Source organism: Hypanus sabinus, chromosome 1 (assembly GCF_030144855.1).
Source record: "Hypanus sabinus isolate sHypSab1 chromosome 1, sHypSab1.hap1, whole genome shotgun sequence".
NCBI classification, from domain to species: domain Eukaryota; kingdom Metazoa; phylum Chordata; class Chondrichthyes; order Myliobatiformes; family Dasyatidae; genus Hypanus; species Hypanus sabinus.
This window is the reverse complement of record NC_082706.1, coordinates 45,365,429-45,375,657: the sequence shown is the minus strand read 5'-3', so window position 1 is coordinate 45,375,657 and position 10,229 is coordinate 45,365,429. Positions and strand designations below refer to the sequence as shown.

At 46.5% G+C, this 10,229-nt stretch overlaps 1 pseudogene; it reads left to right on the top strand.

Moving 5' to 3' along the window:
• The first annotated feature begins 4,222 nt into the window (after window positions 1-4,222).
• Window positions 4,223-8,228, top strand: LOC132399209 (sialic acid-binding Ig-like lectin 12; annotated as a pseudogene).
• Window positions 8,229-10,229: the final 2,001 nt, after the last annotated feature.

Sequence of the window (10,229 nt, the reverse complement as noted above, 5' to 3'; positions counted from 1 at the left end):
GAGTGGGTGATCTACTTCACCCTCCTGCACTGGGCCCCAGCACAATAGACATAAGTCTGGAGTGGGTGATCTACTTCACCCTCCTGCACTGGGCCCCAGCACAATAGACACAAGTCTGGAGTGGGTGATGGACGTCACCCTCCTGCACTGGGCCCCAGCACAATAGACACAAGTCTGGAGTGGCCAATCTACTTCACCCTCCTGCACTGGTCCCCAGCACAATAGACACAAGTCTGGAGTGGCCAATCTACTTCACCCTCCTGCACTGGGCCCCAGCACAACGGACACAAGTCTGGAGTGGGTGATCTACTTCACCCTCCTGCACTGGGCCCCAGCACAAAAGACACAAGTCTGGAGTGGGTAATGGACTTCACCCTCCTGCACTGGTCCCCAGCACAATAGACACAAGTCTGGAGTGGGTGATCGACTTCACCCTCCTGCACTGGTCCCCAGCACAATAGACACAAGTCTGGAGTGGCCAATCTACTTCACCCTCCTGCACTGGTCCCCAGCACAATAGACACAAGTCTGGAGTGGGTGATCGACTTCACCCTCCTGCACTGGTCCCCAGCACAATAGACACAAGACTGGAGTGGCCAATCTACTTCACCCTCCTGCACTTGTCCCCAGCACAATAGACACAAGTCTGGAGTGGGTGATCGACTTCACCCTCCTGCACTGGGCCCCAGCACAATAGACACAAGTCTGGAGTGGGTGATCTACTTCACCCTCCTGTACTGGTCCCCAGCACAATAGACACAAGTCTGGAGTGGGTGATCGACTTCACCCTCCTGCACTGGGCCCCAGCACAATAGACACAAGTCTGGAGTGGGTGATCGACTTCACCCTCCTGCACTGGGCCCCAGCACAATAGACACAAGTCTGGAGTGGGTGATGGACTTCACCCTCCTGCACTGGGCCCCAGCACAATAGACACAAGTCTGGAGTGGGTAATGGACTTCACCCTCCTGCACTGGTCCCCAGCACAATAGACACAAGTCTGGAGTGGGTGATCGACTTCACCCTCCTGCACTGGGCCCCAGCACAACAGAAACAAGTCTGGAGTGGGTGATCGACTTCACCCTCCTGCACTGGGCCCCAGCACAATAGACACAAGTCTGGAGTGGGTGATGGACTTCACCCTCCTGCACTGGGCCCCAGCACAATAGACACAAGTCTGGAGTGGGTGATGGACTTCACCCTCCTGCACTGGGCCCCAGCACAATAGACACAAGTCTGGAGTGGGTAATGGACTTCACCCTCCTGCACTGGTCCCCAGCACAATAGACACAAGTCTGGAGTGGGTGATCGAATTCACCCTCCTAACTGGGCCCCAGCACAACAGACACAAGTCTGGAGTGGGTGATTGACTTCACCCTCCTGCACTGGGCCCCAGCACAATAGACACAAGTCTGGAGTGGGTAATGGACTTCACCCTCCTGCACTGGGCCCCAGCACAATAGACACAAGTCTGGAGTGGGTGATCGAATTCACCCTCCTAACTGGGCCCCAGCACAACAGACACAAGTCTTCCGCTGGTTTGCTTGACTCCACAATATCAACAAGGGATGACACTGGGTACAGGAAGGACCATGGTTCCTGATGACATTCTCAGAGTGGTGCTGATGCCCTGTGACCCAGAGCCTGCCACCTCCTTAGCCAGACTGTTCCAGGGCAGCTACGTCACTGGCAACTATCCAACAAACTGACTGAGTAGATCCTATCCACACTGAACAGGACACGTCTAACCCGGCCAGTTGCCGGGCAACAAGCTGCTCACAGAAGCTGTTCTGCAAAAGTCACCTCCTCTCCAGATTTCATCTCAGCTGGGATCCAAACACAGACAGAGAACCAAACTCCCAGGGTGAGGTGGCATTCACTACCTTCAACGTCAAAGCCACATTTGAACAAATGGCACTGGACAGCCATTCATTTTCCACTCTCATTCCCATTGATTGTAATCTTGCACAGTTCAGTCAAGCACTGGTCTCCGTTACTTCAGGTCATTCTCCTCATCAGCCTGCAGATTCTATCATACCAAATGAGATCTCAAACAGATTACAGTTTGGAAATTATCTCTGGTTTAGTGGTTTATCGGGAGAGACCTCATTGCGTGCACCTTCTGTTGCTCTGATCAAACCATTCCTGACCATGAAACAGAGCAAAAACAGTTTGCAAAGTGGTGGCCACGAGAACATGTTCACAGAATGACAGCTTCCGATATCGTCTGGCATAGATTTGCCTACTTTCACATTCCTCAACTCATGTCTGTTAACCGTTTTGCCAATTTCAATTCCGTTATGGTCAGTTTGTGGCTGTCACCAAGATGGGTGGCATGGTAGAGAGTGAGAGCATCTCGATCAGCTGGGAAAGTGGGCAAGGGACTGGCTGATGGAATTTAAATTGGATAAGTATCAAGTATTGTAGTTTTATCAGTTAATCCAGGGTAGGATTAATGGCAGTCTCAGGGATCTGTTGTCGAATCTAGTTCCCAGAACATGGAGATTCAGGTAGACAGGATAGTGAAGAGGGTGATTGGCACACTGGACTTCATCAGTCAGTGCAATGAGTACAGGAGTGGGATGTCATGTTACAGTTGTACAGGATGTTGTTGGGACCACACTTAAATATTGTGTGCATTTCAGGTCACTCAACTATAGGGAGGATGTCGTTTATGTGGAAAGGGTGCAGAAAAGATTCACAAGGATGTCACTGGGACTGGAGAGACTGAGTTATAAAGAAAGATGAGAAAGGCTCAAGCTTTTTCTCTTGGAGCTCAGGAGGCTGAGAGCTGATGTGATTGAGATTTATAAAACCTGAGGGGCTATAGATAAGGTGGATGGTCATGGTGTTTACACATGCATTCAGTAGGTTTAAGGTGAGAAAGAAAAGATTAAAGGGTACTTAAGGGGCTAGTTTTGACCAGACTGAGGGTGGTAGGTAATGGAATGAACTGCCAGTGGTAGCTACAGAAGCAGGTGCAATTAGGTTGTTTAAAAGTTATTTGGATAGGAAAGCTTTAGAGAAATATGGGCCTAATGTGGGCAAATGGGAGGGCATGTGGAAGTTGGGCTGAAGAGTTTGTTTCAGTGCGAACTCCAATTACACTCAATCGCCACTTTATACCAGCTCATTAATGCAAATATCTAATCAGCCAATCATGTGGCTGCAACTCCATGCATAAAAGCATGCAGACATGAGGGTTGGAGGATAGTCAATGTTGTTCCACTGTTTAAGAAAAACTCTAAAAATAAAGCAGGAAATTATAGGTCAGTGAGCCGAACATCAGTAGTGATGTAGGGTGAGGTAATTGGTGGAAATGTGCAGAACATCATTCACAGCCACTGACATTCAGATGGGGGTCGCTTTAAGAGGCTCGTCTGATGTGATGATGTAATTTGGTAAAGTACTTTTAGCATGCCTTGTCTTCTCTGTTAGGAGTACAATAAATCAATTGCTGTGGTTTTTCTAAAACATAAAATGCCTCCACCATTTTTATTTGCTAAAACTCACAATGGTGACCCTGATGCTCTGGTACGATTCCAGAGTTGCTGAACATGTCAATCAACACAGTCGCTTTGAAACTGCCAGAGTTTAGAGAGTAAAATGCTCGTTATTTTACGGCCAACACCAACTCCATGGCTCAGCAAATCCGTGGCTGTGAGCATGGTGAGTCTACTTGAACACCTGCCTGAACACCAGAAATTCCAATCGCTGAAAGCTCACCTTTCACAGACATTTGGACTACTGGAGTCTGATCACACCAGACAGTTCCTCTCCTTGCACGGCCTCAGGGATGCTAGGACGTTGGAGCTAATGGACTGCATGCTGTCTCTCCTGAGGAATCACCATCCTTGTTTCATTTTCAAGAACTCTTCATGCAGCAAATGTCTGATCAATTTCACGTAGCCCTCGCTGATGTACCTGTGAAGGACTAAACGGAGCTTGCTAAAATGGCTGATAGTCTACACTGAGCCAGGCAGCAGTAGGTCATTCCTCCTCCTCTTTCTCCCTCAATAAGTCCGGTCACCATGTTTGCTTTGGTACGAATGCTGACCACCTTGCAGCTTCAACAGTGCCAGCGCATTGGACATCAGAGTCTGTGAACTCCATGGGTTCCAGCTGCCAGAGTTGACTACTATTCATTACAGATGCCCTTTCAGGGTGACGCTTCCTGTGTGGCACTTGTGCTCAAGTGAGTGTGCTGCTACCATCACCTGCGATGAGCAGTGAAGCCTTGCTGGAGGCCACCAACACCAGTAGGATCCAGACTTACGGGACACATTGGGTGACGCTCTGCTTCACTTGTCGACGTTACACATGGGGCTTCTTCCTGGCTAAAGTGGCTAGAGCACTACTCAGTGTAGATTTCCTGAGTGCTCAAGGACAATTAGTCGATCTTAAGAACTGGCAGCTTCTGGATGTCAAGGACTTTAGTCATTACCCTGCACCCCCAGTACGTTCCCCACAATGACTCTGTCAAGCATATGTGAGTTTACTCAACTGCTGGATGAATTCCCAAACATCACATCTCACCTCTCCACTATCGCCACAAAACAAGGGGTCAGGCACCACGTCCTACAACTGGCCCACTTGTCCATGTGCTGCTCTGTATACTGGAGCCAGAAAAGCTGGCAACCACAAAGGCTGAGATTGCCAACATGAAAATAGTTGGCATTGTACACAGGTCAAATAGTCCCTGCGCTTTGACCCTCAATATGGTCCCTAAGTCTGATGGTCGTTGCCATCTGATCCAACACGTCCAAGACTTTTTACACATTTAGCAGAAAAGCAAGTACTTTCCTAGAGGAATAGAGTTTGATTTGGCTATATTCATTGCTATTCATGTATGGGTGAATGACAATTAAACTTGAACTTCCATACTGGTATTTGTGCTGTACACAGCACACAATTACCACACCAGCAAAACCCAAGGTCCAGTTCCTACACATAGGAGTTCGGTGGATCCACGAGTTGTTCAGTACCAAACTTTGTTCTTTCTCTTCTCAGCTGCTGTGTTGGAAGAGTGGAGAGCCAGAAATCCATGAATTGTGACAGCACAGAGGGGTTTATGTGCCCGGATTCCGTGCCTCTACTGTTATCCATCGCAGCTGGCCAATGAACCACGAGGTGGAGTCTGGTTCAACACAGAGGAAGTGACAACATTGTCACCAAGGATTCCAAGCGCACCTTGAAGAAGTTTTGCCATCGGACCCAGCTGTCTGGAGACCAGAAATACAGCCACTGTTCCCTTGTTATAGACAATATCAGTTTGGAAAATGAAGGCCCTTGGTTTTTCAGAATTGAATTTGACAATGGGGTTTCTCACGCCTGTGGCACGGCTCCATGATTTTGGTAAGTGTGCTGAGCGAACATCATTCAGCTGATGTTGAGCAGTCGGTGGGGAATGGTATAAGCTATGCTGGTACCTCATCCACACAAACCATAGTTTAGTGCAATACTACATCTGAGTAACAAACTTAAGTAATGGATTTGGCCTCCAGCTCATCACAACCTCTGATTCTTTTTCCAAAGTCATTGATTAAAATGTTTAGATTCAGCCCAATACATCTCACTAATCACATTAAAAGGCCCAAATAGAGTGGACGTGGAGAGGATCATTCCAATAGTGGGGGAGTCTAGGATCAGAGGCAGAGCCTCGGAATACAGGGACATGCCTTTAGAACAGGTATAAGGAGGAATTTCTTCAGCCCAGGGATGGTGAATCTGTGAAATTCATTGCCATATATGATTATGGAGGTCAAGTCACTGAGTATATTTAAAATGAGACCATACATAGGAGCAGAATAAGGCCATTCTACCCATCAAGTCTACTCCACCATCCCATCATGCCTGATTGATTATCGCTCAACTCTGATTTTCCTGGCTTCTCCCTGTAACCTTTGACATTGTGACGTATCTAAAACATATCAACTTCCACTTTCAATATACCCAGTAACCTCTCTTTGTAATTCATACCCCCAAGCCAAGGCAATATCCTGGTAAGTCTTTTCTGAACTCATTCCAGTCTTTTTTTATATATCAGGGTAACCTCAACAGTACACATGTTTTAGTACAAGATTGGTCCTTATCTTTCTCTGGAGATGAATAAACAACATTTCAGGACAAGACCCTTCATCAGGACTGTGAAGTGACTTTTCCACTTACCACCTCCCAAATTCTTACTTCACCCTCCCTCACCCATCTTCTAACTTGTCCTCCTCCCCTCTCCCCGCCTTCTTATTGTGGCATCTTCCGCCTTCCTTCTAGTCTTGATGTAGGGTCTTGGCCTGAAACGTCAACTGTTGATTCATTTCCATAGCTGCTGCCTGACCTGCTGATTTCCACTAGCATTTCATGTGTGTTTCTCTGGATTTCAAGAATCTGCAGAATCTCTTTGGACCTTATCTCTCTATGCCTTGGTGAGTTGAGTACTTGTCAATGCTTCATAAATATGTGAGAGTACCTGCCTCCAATATCTCTTCATTTAGCACATTCCAGACTCTAATCACCATCTGTTTGTAAAAAATCTCACCCCTCAGATAACCTCTGAATCTTTTCCACACAGATACACCGAAGGAAAGGGATTTTCACTATTTATCCTCTCTGTCCCATTCATAATTTTATATTACCCTCAGCCTCCTCCACACCACAGGAAAATATTCAGCTTCCTGCTTATAAAGAAAATGCTCCAATCCAGGCAACATCCCTGTGAATCTCCTCAGTGCTCTCTCCAGCACAATCACACAGATAAGCCCTTGATTATCCCTGCTGAAATGGTTGCAGGAAAGCCTGTGAATATAAGCTGCACATTCAGCACTATGTGTGATGGAACGGCACCGAAGTTAATTTGGAACACCCCTAATCATGTATTACTGTCAGTCTCACACAGAGTCACTCAGTGGAACAACGATCTAACATACAAGTGTGTTCCGACTATGACCCCAGCACTCAAACACCACGGGCAAAATCTCACCTGCAGTCAGATACCCATCTGTTTCATCGGAGCAGACCCTCTCACTAACTGTGCAGTGTAATTATGGACATTATCTCTCATACACGAACAGCATTTCTCCACATTTTACACAGCAACTATACCACAAAGCTAATCAGATTCCTTGACTTTACTGATGAAAATTAGAACAGGAGAGCCTTTCAATAACTCAGTCCAAGATGGCAGCTTAGCCTTCAGACTGATATCTCAGCTTAAAGCAGGAATACTCTTCAAGCCTTAGGGTGCTACCTTCCTTACAGCACAGTGGACCATCAGTATCACCCCTCTAGCAGTAGCATACCCCTCAGCTCTAGTCTTCAGTGTTCCCTCAACACCACCATGTTCAGTCAGTTCTGTCCATCCAATGGGGCCACAGTCTATTAGCCCTCTAGCTCTGACAGTGCGACTTTCCTCTGCTCTGTTTCTCTAACATGACAGCACACTCTCAGCACAGGCTCACTCATTAATGGCCCACAAACTGTAAGGTGCTCTTCTACATCTCCCTCGGATGCTGTGGCCCTCCCTCAGCTCTGCCCTCCTACTCTGCATTGCTTCCTCAGTTCTGCAACCAGGGCTGGCACGGTAGTGTAGCAGTTAGCACAACACCATGAGAGCGCCTGCAACCCGGATTCACTCCCAAACCTTTCTGTAAGGAATTTGTATTTTCTCCTCGTGACGGTGTGTAATTCCTCCCACATTCCAAAGCCAGATGGGTTGATAGGTTAATTGCTCATATGGATATATTGGGACAGCATGGGCTTGTTGGGCCGAAAGGGCCTGTACCATATTGTATCTCTAAATAAAATAAATAATTTCCTCAGCTGTGTACTTTGTGACAAAATAACTTTGCACTGGTATCACACCCGGGAAATGATCCCGGGAAATCACTGAAAGTGTTTCACAGCTGGTGAACTGTTGCTCATTTTATTTGTCTATTGACACCCCACAAAATCTTTCAATCACTTCTCCCAAGCAAGTGAATGATTCCTGGGTCAGTGTAAAACAAGGAAATTCTACAGTGATCCTCTGCTCCATCCTGAGTTTCCCAGCATCTAACCTGATATGGAGACATCTCAGGGTCACACTGAACATAACAAGTTCCAACAATGAACTGTGGCTGGAGTTTCCTCAGGTGACCCCCCAGCAGGCCGGAGTCTATCAGTGTGTGGTGGAGAATGAACACGGGACAGTGGAGAGTGTCATAACCCTCACTGTGCAACATCAGTGGTCATAATCTAATACTGACCATAGTCCAGGTGCACGAGATGATAAATGGCATAGATATGGTGGACAGCAAATGGCTGATAAAGGAGGATGTGTTTTCAGGTGATTGGAGGAAAATATGAAAGGCTGTCAAAGGTAGATTTTTATACAAAGAGATGAAGGAACACAAAGTACTTATCTGCACACTAGTAGAGGCAGATACTCTTCTTTAGGGACATTTGAGGCACTTTTAGATAGGTATCGATGAACAAAACTTGGAGGGCTATGTGTGAGGGAATGGTTAGGTTGTCTTAGAGTCAGATAAAACTTTCAAATCGGTCCATCTTAGAGCCCCAGAGTAATACAAATTAGAAAGAGGCCCTTCTGCCCAGCTCATACCTGCTGACAAAAGTGCCAACCTAAGCGAGTCCCATTTGACCATGTTTGGCTCACCTCTAAATATTTCCTATCCATGAACTTACCCAAACATGGCTTAACTGTTGTCATTATACTTGCCTCAACTATGTCCCTATTCATCTTACTCCATTCATGCACTATCCCCTGTTTGAAGAAGTTTCCCCTCAGGACCCCTTTAAATCTTTCCCCACTCACTTGAAAGCTGTGTCCTCTAGTTTTTTGTTCCCATTCCCTTGGAAAAACACTGTGTGCATTCTCTTCATTTATGATTCTCATGGTTTTATACACTTCTAAAAGATCAGCCCTCCGTCTCCTATATTGCAAAAAATAAGGCCCCAAAAGCCCAGCCTGACCTAAAATTGTGGCCCTCATTGTCTGACAACATTCTAAGCCTTTTGTTGCACTCCTTCCAAATTAATTACACCTTTTCTATGACACTGTGACTAAAACTGCACACAATAATTCAAGTGCAATCTCGCCAGCATCCTGTACAAGTGCAAAATAATATACCCATTCCTGTGCTCAATATCTTTACAAGCAGTCTCAATGGGTTGGAGGGGACGAGACTTCTTTCCTGTTCAGGGACACTGCTGCTGTCCATTGATCCACGAGATGGGTCTATCTGAGAGTGAGCCTGTGACTTATGGAGCGGGGGATACTGTCACCATTAATTGTCTCTTCAATCTTGCCTCCTACAACAGTGGATCAGTCAATAACAGTTGTTCCATTGGCTGCTGTAGCTGGGGCTGTATTCTTGATCATCTCATTGGCTGTGATTTGTTTCATTCTCAGGACCTGTCAGAACCGACAGGTGAGTGCCTCCATCCCCGAGTCCGGCTGCCGTCCCTACAACCCTCTTCCCCTCTTTTTTTCTGCCAGGGTCTGGCCTCAATTAACTCTTCTCTTGCACTGTTCGGCTATTGGCCTTCAGCTGCCTGGGCCATAAGCTCTGGAATACCTTCTCCCTCCTTGTCTTTGGGCTGGAACTTTACAATATATTGTTTTGGTTACTGTAACACAGGACTGTCATAAGATTTATAGCATTCACTAATATCTCTTTAGGAATAAAATGTACAAGCTTGCCTTCTCTGCCATTGTACTGACACCAGATCTACAGTGTGTCTGATCCTCATTTCAGGGATAAGAAACACTGGCACTGAGAAATCTGGAGTGCACGTATATTTTAAAATGTAGTCAACGAGTAATACAGCATAGAAACAGGCCCTTCGGTCCAACTGTGCCAGGGCATCCACAGCATCCAGCCTGTTCATCCCAGTTGCCCACATTCAGCCACTAATCCTTTCACTCAGTGTACCCATCCAAATGCCTCTTAAACATTGCAGTCATATCCACTCAAACACTTCGTCTGGCCGCTTGTTCCAGGTGCTCAGTACCTTCTCTGTAAGGCATGCTCTCTTCTCACTGCTGCCATCAGGAAGAAGGCATAAGAGCCTTAGGATTCACATCACCACGTTCAGGAACTGTTACTATCCCTCAACAATCAGGGACTTGAACCGTCACTTGCCCCATCATTGAAATGTTCCCACAACCAATGGGTTCACTTTCAAGGGCTCTTCATCCCATTTTTAAAATTTTTATTGCTTATTTATTTGTT